Source organism: Neopsephotus bourkii, unplaced genomic scaffold (genome assembly GCF_033783945.1).
Source record: "Neopsephotus bourkii isolate Nb327-2 ecotype Australia unplaced genomic scaffold, CSIRO-AGI_Nbou_v1 NB_739, whole genome shotgun sequence".
NCBI lineage: Eukaryota > Metazoa > Chordata > Aves > Psittaciformes > Psittacidae > Neopsephotus > Neopsephotus bourkii.
The window spans coordinates 120401-130768 of NW_026901237.1; positions in this window are offsets into that span (position 1 = coordinate 120401).

Genomic DNA, 10368 nt, shown 5'->3' on the forward strand with positions numbered 1-10368 from the left:
AGCAAAGATCTTGTTTTAAAAGCTACATCAAAAGGTCACCTGTCTTGTGCACCTTGTTCTCACTTAGCACAAACAAAATTTTAATGGTACCCATCTGCAGGTATGATGGTGACCTGAAGCAGGTGCATACTACTTGAATTAAAATTAGCAGCTGGAGTTGTAGTAAGCAGAATGACAATTAAAATTTTTAGACTATTACAAATTACTGAAATGAATGAATTTATTACTAAAAGGAATGAAATTAATTGCTTCTTTTAACTGCTTAAAACTCTATAAAACTTGTGACACAGGATCTTCAGACACTGATAAAAGCCAGTGACACAGAAATTAAAATACATAAACTTTCCTTAAGGTGATGCTGAATTCTGCAATGAAACTGTTAAACAGAAAGATTCTATCATTTCATGAATATAAAATATAATGCAATAATACAACTATGCCAAATTAGTGTTTAGTATGAGAAACTGAGGTTTTTAATGCTTTTGCAGGACTGTAAAAACTTCATAAAGAGTTTCTCAGAGAAGGAAATCCGACAGAACCTGTAATCATTGGGGACTGACCCCCTGGCTTAGGTTGCCTGAGGAGCTGCGATAGCAGGAAACTCCATGTGTTATTGCAGCCCAGGCAAGCTGAACATGAGCCTCCGAACTGGTGCTGACACTTCGAGTGTTTTGTCACTGTTGACAGAACACAAAGTTTTCTCTAATTGAGGCTGCAGATAATAGTACATTGCTGTTGTTAGGCACTTAGAAGGCAGCCGTTTTTTGCTTTGTGCTTATATGCGATTCACTAGAACTGTTTCGTCTACCATTAGAGTGAATTTGATTCTGTGCACTAAGTCTATTACTATCAGCAAAAAATTACATCACTTCATCAATCTTTCTCAATACCAATTAGCGGTTATTTTCCAGAACAATCTAGTTTAGATTAAGCTATTACGTTATTAGTATTTACATTATCCTGATGATCATGATCCAGCTTCTTTAATTAGGCACATCAGCATGTCTACCTAAGACTGCTTTTTTGTAGACAAGTCTTTTCAGATTTGTTACTTTCTGTGTTCCAAGAAACACCCAGCAGCTGAGTCTTACCTCTGAATTACACATGACCTTTCTGAAATACTTTAAATCAGTCACAGGATTGCATTCAAGGAGTAGGGATTATATGAAATTAAAAGAAATCTAGTTACACTTTGCTACATGCATCTTTGCTGTAGATTAGTAGAGGTAACAGACTAAAGCATGATATTTACTCACTATGAAAGCAAATTCCTTTTCTCTCATATAAATCGAGTATTAGAACAGGCTGCCCAGGGAAGCGGTGGAATCACCACCCCTGGAAGTATTTAGAAAACATGTAGATAAGGTCCTTAGTGATATGGTTTGGTGGTGGACTTGGCAGTCCTGGGGTAGAGGTTGGACTTGATGATCTTAAAGGTGTTTTCCGACCAAGTTGATTCTATGATGGTGCACAGCTTTCCTGAAAAGGTGTAGGCTTCCTATGTACTCATAATTCGTAGGAGCCCTCTGAGAACATTAGTAACAACCTTTCTGAACTACTGATTACAGAGGAAGATGCTGTGCATGTTAACGGCTGGTCTTTACCCAAGAGAATGTACAACCAGACTGACAAAAGCAAAAACAGAAGCAAGGCAAAGGACAAAAGGAAGGTAACTGGGTTGGAGTGGAATGATAAAGATGCACTTGAACTAAACCAGCTTAAGTAGATGACATTGCAATGGAAGAAGAGGGCAAGAAGAGAGTCATTTAAAGCATCTCTCACAGATTCTTTAATAGGCTTGGAAACTGGAAAAGTGGGAAGGTTATGTTGTGTAGGAATCTGCACAGTAAAAGAGATCTGAATTTTGTCTCCTCACTTTAAGGAACATGCATGAGCTTTGTCCTCTGCTTGCTTGATTTATTCTAGCATAGGTTTTTTTCAAGTGAATGGAGTTACACTGTATTTACACCACTATAAAAAAAAAAAATAAATAAAAGAGTCAAGACACTCACCAACCTAGATTGCTTCAATGACAAGTAAGACTACTTTTCTCATGTAGTGGAACTTCATGCAGAAATTTCTACAGTTCTGATTTTAACACTCTGATTTTTTAAATGAGAAGGTGGACAGTAAAGTGTTTTTTTAAAGGCACATGAATTTACCGTTTTATTTAAAGGAACATGATTGCATTACATCGTCTGGACTGATTTGGCAAAAAAAAAAATCTAGGCTTTCCTAATAAAAACATTTTATCATTATACTCACAACAAAGATTACTAAGAATTGTTGATTTTAAAAGTGTGTTTGAAAGTATAGCACTAATTTTCCATACTTTTCTGTTTGAATTCAACATTTATTTACCCATACATTTAGTTTATGACTCTTGTCTGCAGCAAGAAGATTAGGAATATTAATCGGTACAAGCAGAGGCATGCAAAAAGAAATCTCAAATATATTATGGGGCAAGATTAAATGTAATTGTAGTGATGTTTAAGATGATTGAGAGAATGTAAGAAAATTTTAGTTAGGGGGTTGCCCTTCTTTTTTACATTATTTGCTTTAGACTCACTTCTTAGAGAAAAATTTGTGACCCAGTTCCCCTTCCCCCCTGCATTAAAGAGTTTTTAGGCCCACATCATTTTGGTGGTGTCAGCTGCATGTCACCTTTGTTTCTCTGTATACTGACCTCCAGGCATCTTGATTTTGAAATTTAGGCAAGGTAAGTGACCAGATTTTCCCAACCCTGGAATGAGACCAGCAGGAGCTGATTATCTTTTGCTTCATAGAGGAACAGCCATAGTGTCCTCCTTTGCATGGGCCCAAGGCAGTGCAGCCTTCATGAGACACACAGAGGACAAGGCTGTATTTTCACAGAAGGTTGGTGTCCATCTGTGGTCCTGTCAGCACTCTCCATCTGAGACGTTTTAAAAGGTGTAATATGTGAAGGGATAATAAATGCATTGCAAACAGCTCTCTTTTGGTTTTGTATATGTGAGCATCACACGCCTTTGAGGAGCTGTTCAAAAACCTGTTGTCTTTTTTGTTCCTGTGATCAAAGCTGAATGTAGTGCTTTTCCTAATAAAGACATGGGAAAAGTGACCACTACCATGTGAGTGGTATCTCAAAATCCTTTCAGCTAGATCTTGTACCAGTTGTTGAGGTGACAACATTGACTCATTTGTTATTTAGGAAAAAAAAAAAAATTACTATCAGTAGATAAGAAGACATTGACACTCCATTCCTGTGCAGGGGGTAAGGACAAACAGCATGCATTTCTTATTCCTATACTTTTTGCTTTTCTCTTTCAAAAATGTATTATTTACATACCTGGAGAGTATTATGGCAGTGGCTTTTCATGGTGGTAGACATCCTTTACGCTTAGTACTACAGATTATCAGCCTTTCTGAATTGCAGCTGAAAGCATTTCCTTCAGCGTAGCTATGCTTATTATTGTTTCCAGTCTTGTCAGTGCTGGCCTAAATGATTATTAACTAGAAGAAAACAGAAAGAGCAGTCGTTTAAATTTTTAATTATTAGTTCTAGTTCATATTAATTATTCTGAGAAGCATTTGACATCTTAATGAGACAAGGATTTGAGCATAAATGTGATTTTCATTTGTTTGTGTTATTTGAGACTGTTGTAACTGGCTGCTTAATCATCTGTGTCATATAGGTGTATTATTAGTTCTCACTGGGACATTTTACTCAGTTGTCATTAATGGCACAGAATGGCTTTCCCATCATTTTTTCTTGGAATCCTAGATAGAGAACAAGATCAGTCACAGTTTTATCAGTGAATTACATTAAGCTGTTCTTTGCCACTCAGGGATCAATGTATTTCCACCTGAGACGGGTCCCTATTCTACATGTTAGTGCCACTCCACTGTCTCATTTGCCAAATAAATAACAAAGTTCTCTTTAAATTAATGCTATGATTTTCACTGGATTGGCTGCAGTATACTCAGTTTTCTCTTTTGATTTTCCTGTGGAAAAAAAAATGGCTTTCAAGTACCAAAATATAAATAACCACAGTTATTTAAGAACTAAAGAAAATAAAATGGTATTTGAGTTATAAAATAAGTCACGGTTCTTGAATGAAAATTCAGCAGTAACTGGGGAGTTTAGAGGCAGCTACAGTGTGGCCACTTGGTTTCTTATTTGGGCTAAGTAATACAGTAAGGAGAAGAGAAGACAGCAAAAGCTTCTTAGTTATTCTTCTCTTTGATGAGTGTGCACCTGACAGGTTTATAGTAAGAAAAATCAAGGTATACCTTGTGTATCTACCAGCTTTAAAGGAACGAATTCCCATTCGCTGGCTAAAGAAAACCAAAGGATCTAAGTATTTAACCAACAATCCTGCTACAACCACTGCAAAATGAAGATGTGTGCTCTTTTTTTATCTTAGATGTGGAGGAAGAGCAGTAACAAGTATGCAGTACTCCAGTGTCCTCGGTTCAGCAGTAGCAGTCATTTTTCTCCTTAGTAGCTGGTGCAGTGCTGTGCTTTGGCTTTCAGCCTGGGAACAGCGCTGATAGCACCGATGTTTTTAGTTGCTGCTCATTAATGTTTATTCTGACTAAGGACTTTCTGAGTCTCATGTTCTGCCAGCAAGGAGGGGAAGCCGGGAGGAAGCAGCGAGAAGACTCCGAACCCACACTAACCAAAGAGGTATTCCATACCATAGTACGTCATGCCTAGGATGTAGAAGTGGGGGCAGTTACCTGGAAGGGCTAGATCACTGCTCGGATCAGGCTGGGTATCGGTTGGCAGGTGGTGAGTGGTTGTATTCTCTTCCCTTGTTATTTCCCTTATCATTATTATTATTGGTGGTAGCAGTAGTGGGTTTGTGTTATACCTTAGTTACTGGACTGTACTTATCTCAAGCTGTGGGAGTTACATTCTTTCGATTCTCCTCCCCATCCCTCCGGGAGAAAGTGAAGAAGAAAGGGAGGGAGTGAGCAAGCAGCTGTGTGGCTCTGGGTTGTTGGCTGGGCTTAAACTGTTGTGGTTTAAAACCACGACATCCACTCATAGAAATTGGCCAAAAAAGCACGGAGTCCAACCACACAACCATTCCTCTAGCCTGGTAAGTCCTTTCTGGTTTTAAAGCAGTTTGTGATGTTTGACTCTTGGTCAAATGTGAAGGATTGTGCTAAAGGTTATTGAAAATCAGTGTAAAAAAAAAGAAAAGGTAAAAGAATAATAAATTCTCAAAGAAGAGACCAAGAAAAAGGATAAGAATGTTCAGGCAGATTTTCACAGTCTATCAGCATTATCAATCAACACAAAAGCTGTGAGAAGTTTAATAAAGGAAGGCAAGCTTGTAAAAAGCATGTGATATGACGCAAAGGTGAGAAAGTTAGAAGGGTAATTGTGAGAGATGGCTCTGAAAAGAGCAAAGACTTCTGAAATCGGGTGTTTTCTTGAAGCACAGATTAATTTAGATGAAAAAGAGCAATAGGATCCATAAGAATGTAAACCAGGTTTCTAGAGTTGTTGTGGGTTTCGGTTTTGTTTGAATCCACTATGTTTCCATCTACTATTGATCAGGCTGCCACATCTGAAGCATCCCTTCAGGTTTAAACTGTCATGTTGTCTCATTCTGACACCATAGCAAAACAGTTCTCTGTACATAGGGCTGCCAGGGCTGGCACTACTAGATAAGGCATCACTGGTACTAGAAATCTTTAAAAATCTAAACAAAAGCAAGTTAATCTCCAGTGTAGAGGATATCTCTTGTCTGGTGCCTTGCAACATTTGATGGCATTAAAGATCACCTGGAATTCCTAAAAGGTGCAGAATACAGAAGCACATGCTCTCTCTGGGTAATTTCAGCATTTCTTATGGCTTATTCAGAAGTACTTGCGACTAGTTATTAGGCTAAATACTTTGCTATTCTGATCAAGGTTGGTATTTCTTTACCTGGTTGTACGCATTGTAGTTCATTGAAAAACCCAGCATTTCAAAAATCAAATGAAACCAATGGCAAATGAAGCATCTCCTGAAAAAAATTTGGAAAGCAATGATTAATTTCAGACAACTAAAAAAAAAAAAAGTAATATATTTTTAGATATTCTCTCACTTTCATACAGTGAAGGACCATACTTTCAATGCCTTCTTACAATTTTAAGGGCTACTAATCTTTTTTGTGTCAGGATATCCTGAGGAGAGGAAGTTGAGGCCATTTTCTTACCCTTCTCTGCAGCAAACAGCAAACATGTGCATCTGATTCCAAAAGATGCTTTATTCTGCAGGAGATGAGACCTGCTGTGCTTCCCAGTGCATCCCAATACATCATTGTCAGCTTCCTGCTTTCTTCACTGCCCCTTTTATAGGGATTTGGAATACAGTCCTATCTATTTAACGCCCTGTGTTTTCTGAATTGAACAGGAGAATGCATTGAGAGAAAGCAGATTCTAAGAGAACAGAGAATATAAAGACTGATTAGATGTACTAGGCATGTGGTTACAGAAGGAACATTTCAAGTTGTGTGCTAACCATATCCTTGTGAAAGGGCTGTATTATCCTGTTAAACTTCATTTAAAGAAGAAACTTTTTTAAAGCTACATATGTATTGCATGGAACATTTTTAAATCTGTCCCTTTCAAACATCAAAGAAAATCTTGGGTCAGAGGACAAACTGTCCAGTATGGCAGTCACCATCACTCACAATACAGTAGTGCTGGAACCTTACTTTCATGGTAACAACATAATAGAAAAAAAAGGTATTTATCATGTGATTTTGTGACCTCCCTCATTTTGTGGTGAATATTTATTTCTTTCAGTCACTGTGGAAAGATATATCTCAAAACCTGTGCATCAGTTCTATGGAGGTAGTTCTGTATAGCAGAGTGACAGTCCTATGTGTTCAACTGGCTCAAGTGATGATGCCTTCTACTTTTGTTCTTGTGTTTTAAACATTGCTAGCACCACAATAGCTTTTTGTTGTTGTTTTCCGCTTATAAAAAGTTTATTTGCCATGCACATACTTACGTAATGCTAATTGTGTTTGATGATTGTTGCCACATTCACCAATTGAGACTGAACACACTTTGCTGCAGTAGCACAAATACAGCCACATTCTACTGTGCTCTGATTTTGTCAGAAATATGTAAATGTCCTATATATCTTTTGAAATAAAATACAGCTGCTTTTCTTAGTAGAATTGCATTTTTCCACTGTGATGCCCAATCCTGCCCTGAGTAACAGTCCTGTGTAGGTGGACAGGTAGCATGGAGGTATTTAAGATGGCTAGATGTGGCGCTTAGGGACATGATTGAGTGGTACACTTGGTAGTGTTTGTTTTATGGTTGAATTCAACTACCCTAAGGGTCTTTTCCACCCCAAATGATTCTATGACTCTATTCCATGATCCTGTGGCGTTGCCCCTACTGGCTGCCATTTTAAAATGTCACAGCCCTCACAGCTCTGTGTGCACCAGGCTGCGCACTTTTAACGTTTTGCTTTGTTTCCCCATATTTTCAGTATGCATTGAGATGGCTCTAAATCAGTCAGTATCGTGTCTTTCCAGGCTGCAGTTAAGAAATGTCAGTTATTTGGAGTCTGTGTTTAATACTGTCCATCTATAATTCTTACATTTGTCTCACATGGTGAAAAAGAATGCCAAAACAGTGAAGTAAATAGATAGTATCTGAAACAGGGAAGAACTCTTGCATAATGATATTAGTATTGTTCATTTTGATGCATAAATTAGTCGTGCCTAACTTCCACGTCTTCTATTGTTTATTTAGAGAAACTGCCTTTTCAGTTAAGTTACAGCTTTGACAATGTATGAAATGTCCTTTCTGTTATGCTCAGCTCATCAGTTTTCCAAACTATTTGCTAAGGATGTGAGAACTGTGGAAGAAAAAGGAATTCCCACCATTTAAGGAAAAAATCTGCACTCTGGTGCCCTTCAGGAGAGTGTGTCCTAGATATTCAGTGTATTTCAGTGTGACACAGTTCCCAGACACAAAACATGTCTTCTTGTATTTTATTCCATATTAGAAGTGATTATCTATGAGAGATCCAAATGATTTGCTGCTGGGATTTAGATTTAACAATGAGTGAGTGATTGATAGGAACAGTGTTGAGATTATAATGTCTTTGAGATGGGCAGTTGTACCTGGTACTTACCAAGCCCTACTGAAAGCTTTCCATAGCCTGACCAGTTGCCATTCCTGTCCCTGCAGAATAGAGGCTGTTGATCCGGGAGCATGTGCCTGTGTAGTGGAAAGTGTAGCTGTTGGCATTTTAAAACAAGCACATACAGCACAGCTCCTAAATAATCTGAATAAACTGGATTTTCATGCATCGACTTAACCTTTCAGTGCCTAGTCAATTCTTATGCTCTCAGATGGTTAATGGGCCTGTTTGTGTGCATCTACCATGGGTTATTTTATGCAGGTTTTTGGCTTGGGGTTTCCTGTAATCCAGGCAGAAGCATTTGGTATTCCTGAGAAGAAAGGCTTTTTTCTGTGAAAGACAAACAACCTTTAGGCAAGTCTAGAGTTTGTAATCATCAGAAAGTTGCGATAGGATGCCAGTTGCCCCAGGAAAGCTTTCAGTACCTTTAAGTGTTTTGTAGGACTGCAAACAGAATGCAAGTGCAAGATAAACTTAAGGCCAAAACCTTTAACAGGTCACCAGCATCTCTTCAGTTAAGGACCTAATAAGCAAACAGCTATGAAACTTTCCACAAAGTTTCCTTCTTTAAAATACCTTCAAGCAGAATACTTACCAAAACATTTGGTGTCATTTTTCTCTGATGTAATTTTTAACACGGAAAATAGGTTTTCTATTCATATAGCAGTTTCCTTTAAGTGTTTATTGTCCTTTGCCTTGCTTATGTCAAAGTAAACCATAATCTGGCCATTGATTCCTGATCTACAAGTCTCTGTATAGTCCAGCCTTCATGAATATCTCTTGCTCATTTCTATGAAGACTGGAAGGAAAAGTTACTACATGCAGAAACCTAAATGTAGAATTATAATTTTCTATATGGTAATTGAAGGGGGAAAGCCATGAGAAAACATTGTCACTTCTGTGATTACAAGCATAATGTCAGTCTGGATGTTCTAAGTCAGTTACAAAATCATTAAAACAAAAAAAGAGCACAAGATTGGGAATGCAAAGTTGTCCTTGTCCCATGAGCTTAATGGAGATACTGCTCCCATGTGATTCCTTGACTGTGAGGATTGTGATGGTTTTCTTGTGAGTTAATGCTTTCTAGAAATAGGAATTTGTGGAATTCTTTTTTTATAGAGTCTAAATTTTCATGTCATACTTCTCAAACTAAAACCAAGAAAACTTTATAGATTTGTTACATATAACTCAATCCTGTAATAATCTTTATTTAATGGGGATAAGGTATATAATTAGCAGGACATTCTGCACATTAAAATAGTGAATACAGATGTAGATAAAAGTTGTATCTACTTCTGTGAGCCTTTAAATGACGCTGCAGGAAGCCAAAGACCTTCTGCTGCTTTGAGCTGCTGCATGTGGGTGCAGGGTAATGGCAGAATATTTTTAAATAAGACATTAGTCTTCAGTTAACATTAGTGAACCAGTTAATGAGCGAACCATAGTGTGTGTACACACAGAAATGAACCAGTTAAAACCCTGGGAAAAAATACTCTCAGCTAAAGGAAAAATTCTATGAGACCTGAAAAAAACTGTGTCTTTTAGCTCTCAAAGCAGAGATAAAAGGTTATTTATACTGTTCACTAAAACAGAAAAGGACTCACTAGGTGAATCACACCAGGAGCCGTAGGGTGACGGGTGTAGGGCTTCCCATTTTCTGTCCACAGCTCCTGTGTGCAACCGGGTGCCTGCACCCTATGGGCTGCCCAGCACTCTTCTGCACTCTAGATCCTGCCAGGCACTGCAGCCACAGCAGGGCCTCAGTAGCCTCCTCTCTGCACAGGTGCATGGCCAAAGCTTCAGCGGCTCAGGCCCATATCGACAGACGTCCATCAGACGTGGAGAGCAGGATGCCCCGCTCAAACCCCTCTGAGCACTGGACCCAACCAGAACCATGTGCCACTTCGCCAGCCACCAAGGCGCCCACCCCGACCGCCTCCACCACTGCCCCCATGGCTGTCCCGGACAGCTCAGCAGGTGCTGGAGGAGATACACAACAACCTCGATAAGACTGAGGAGCCATCCCCCTGGCCCCCAAAGCCTGCACCCCGGTCGAAGCTCTGAGGTACCTCCATGAGGCTCTGGATTTTGGGTACACCAGAAGCACCCCGTAAAGCCAAGCCATAAAGAAAACTTGGAGCAACACAAAGGTGCTATCCGGCCCTAATGGAGACGCTCGGCTCTGGTTTAGGCTGCAATGGAGTTAATTTTCTTCCTAGTAG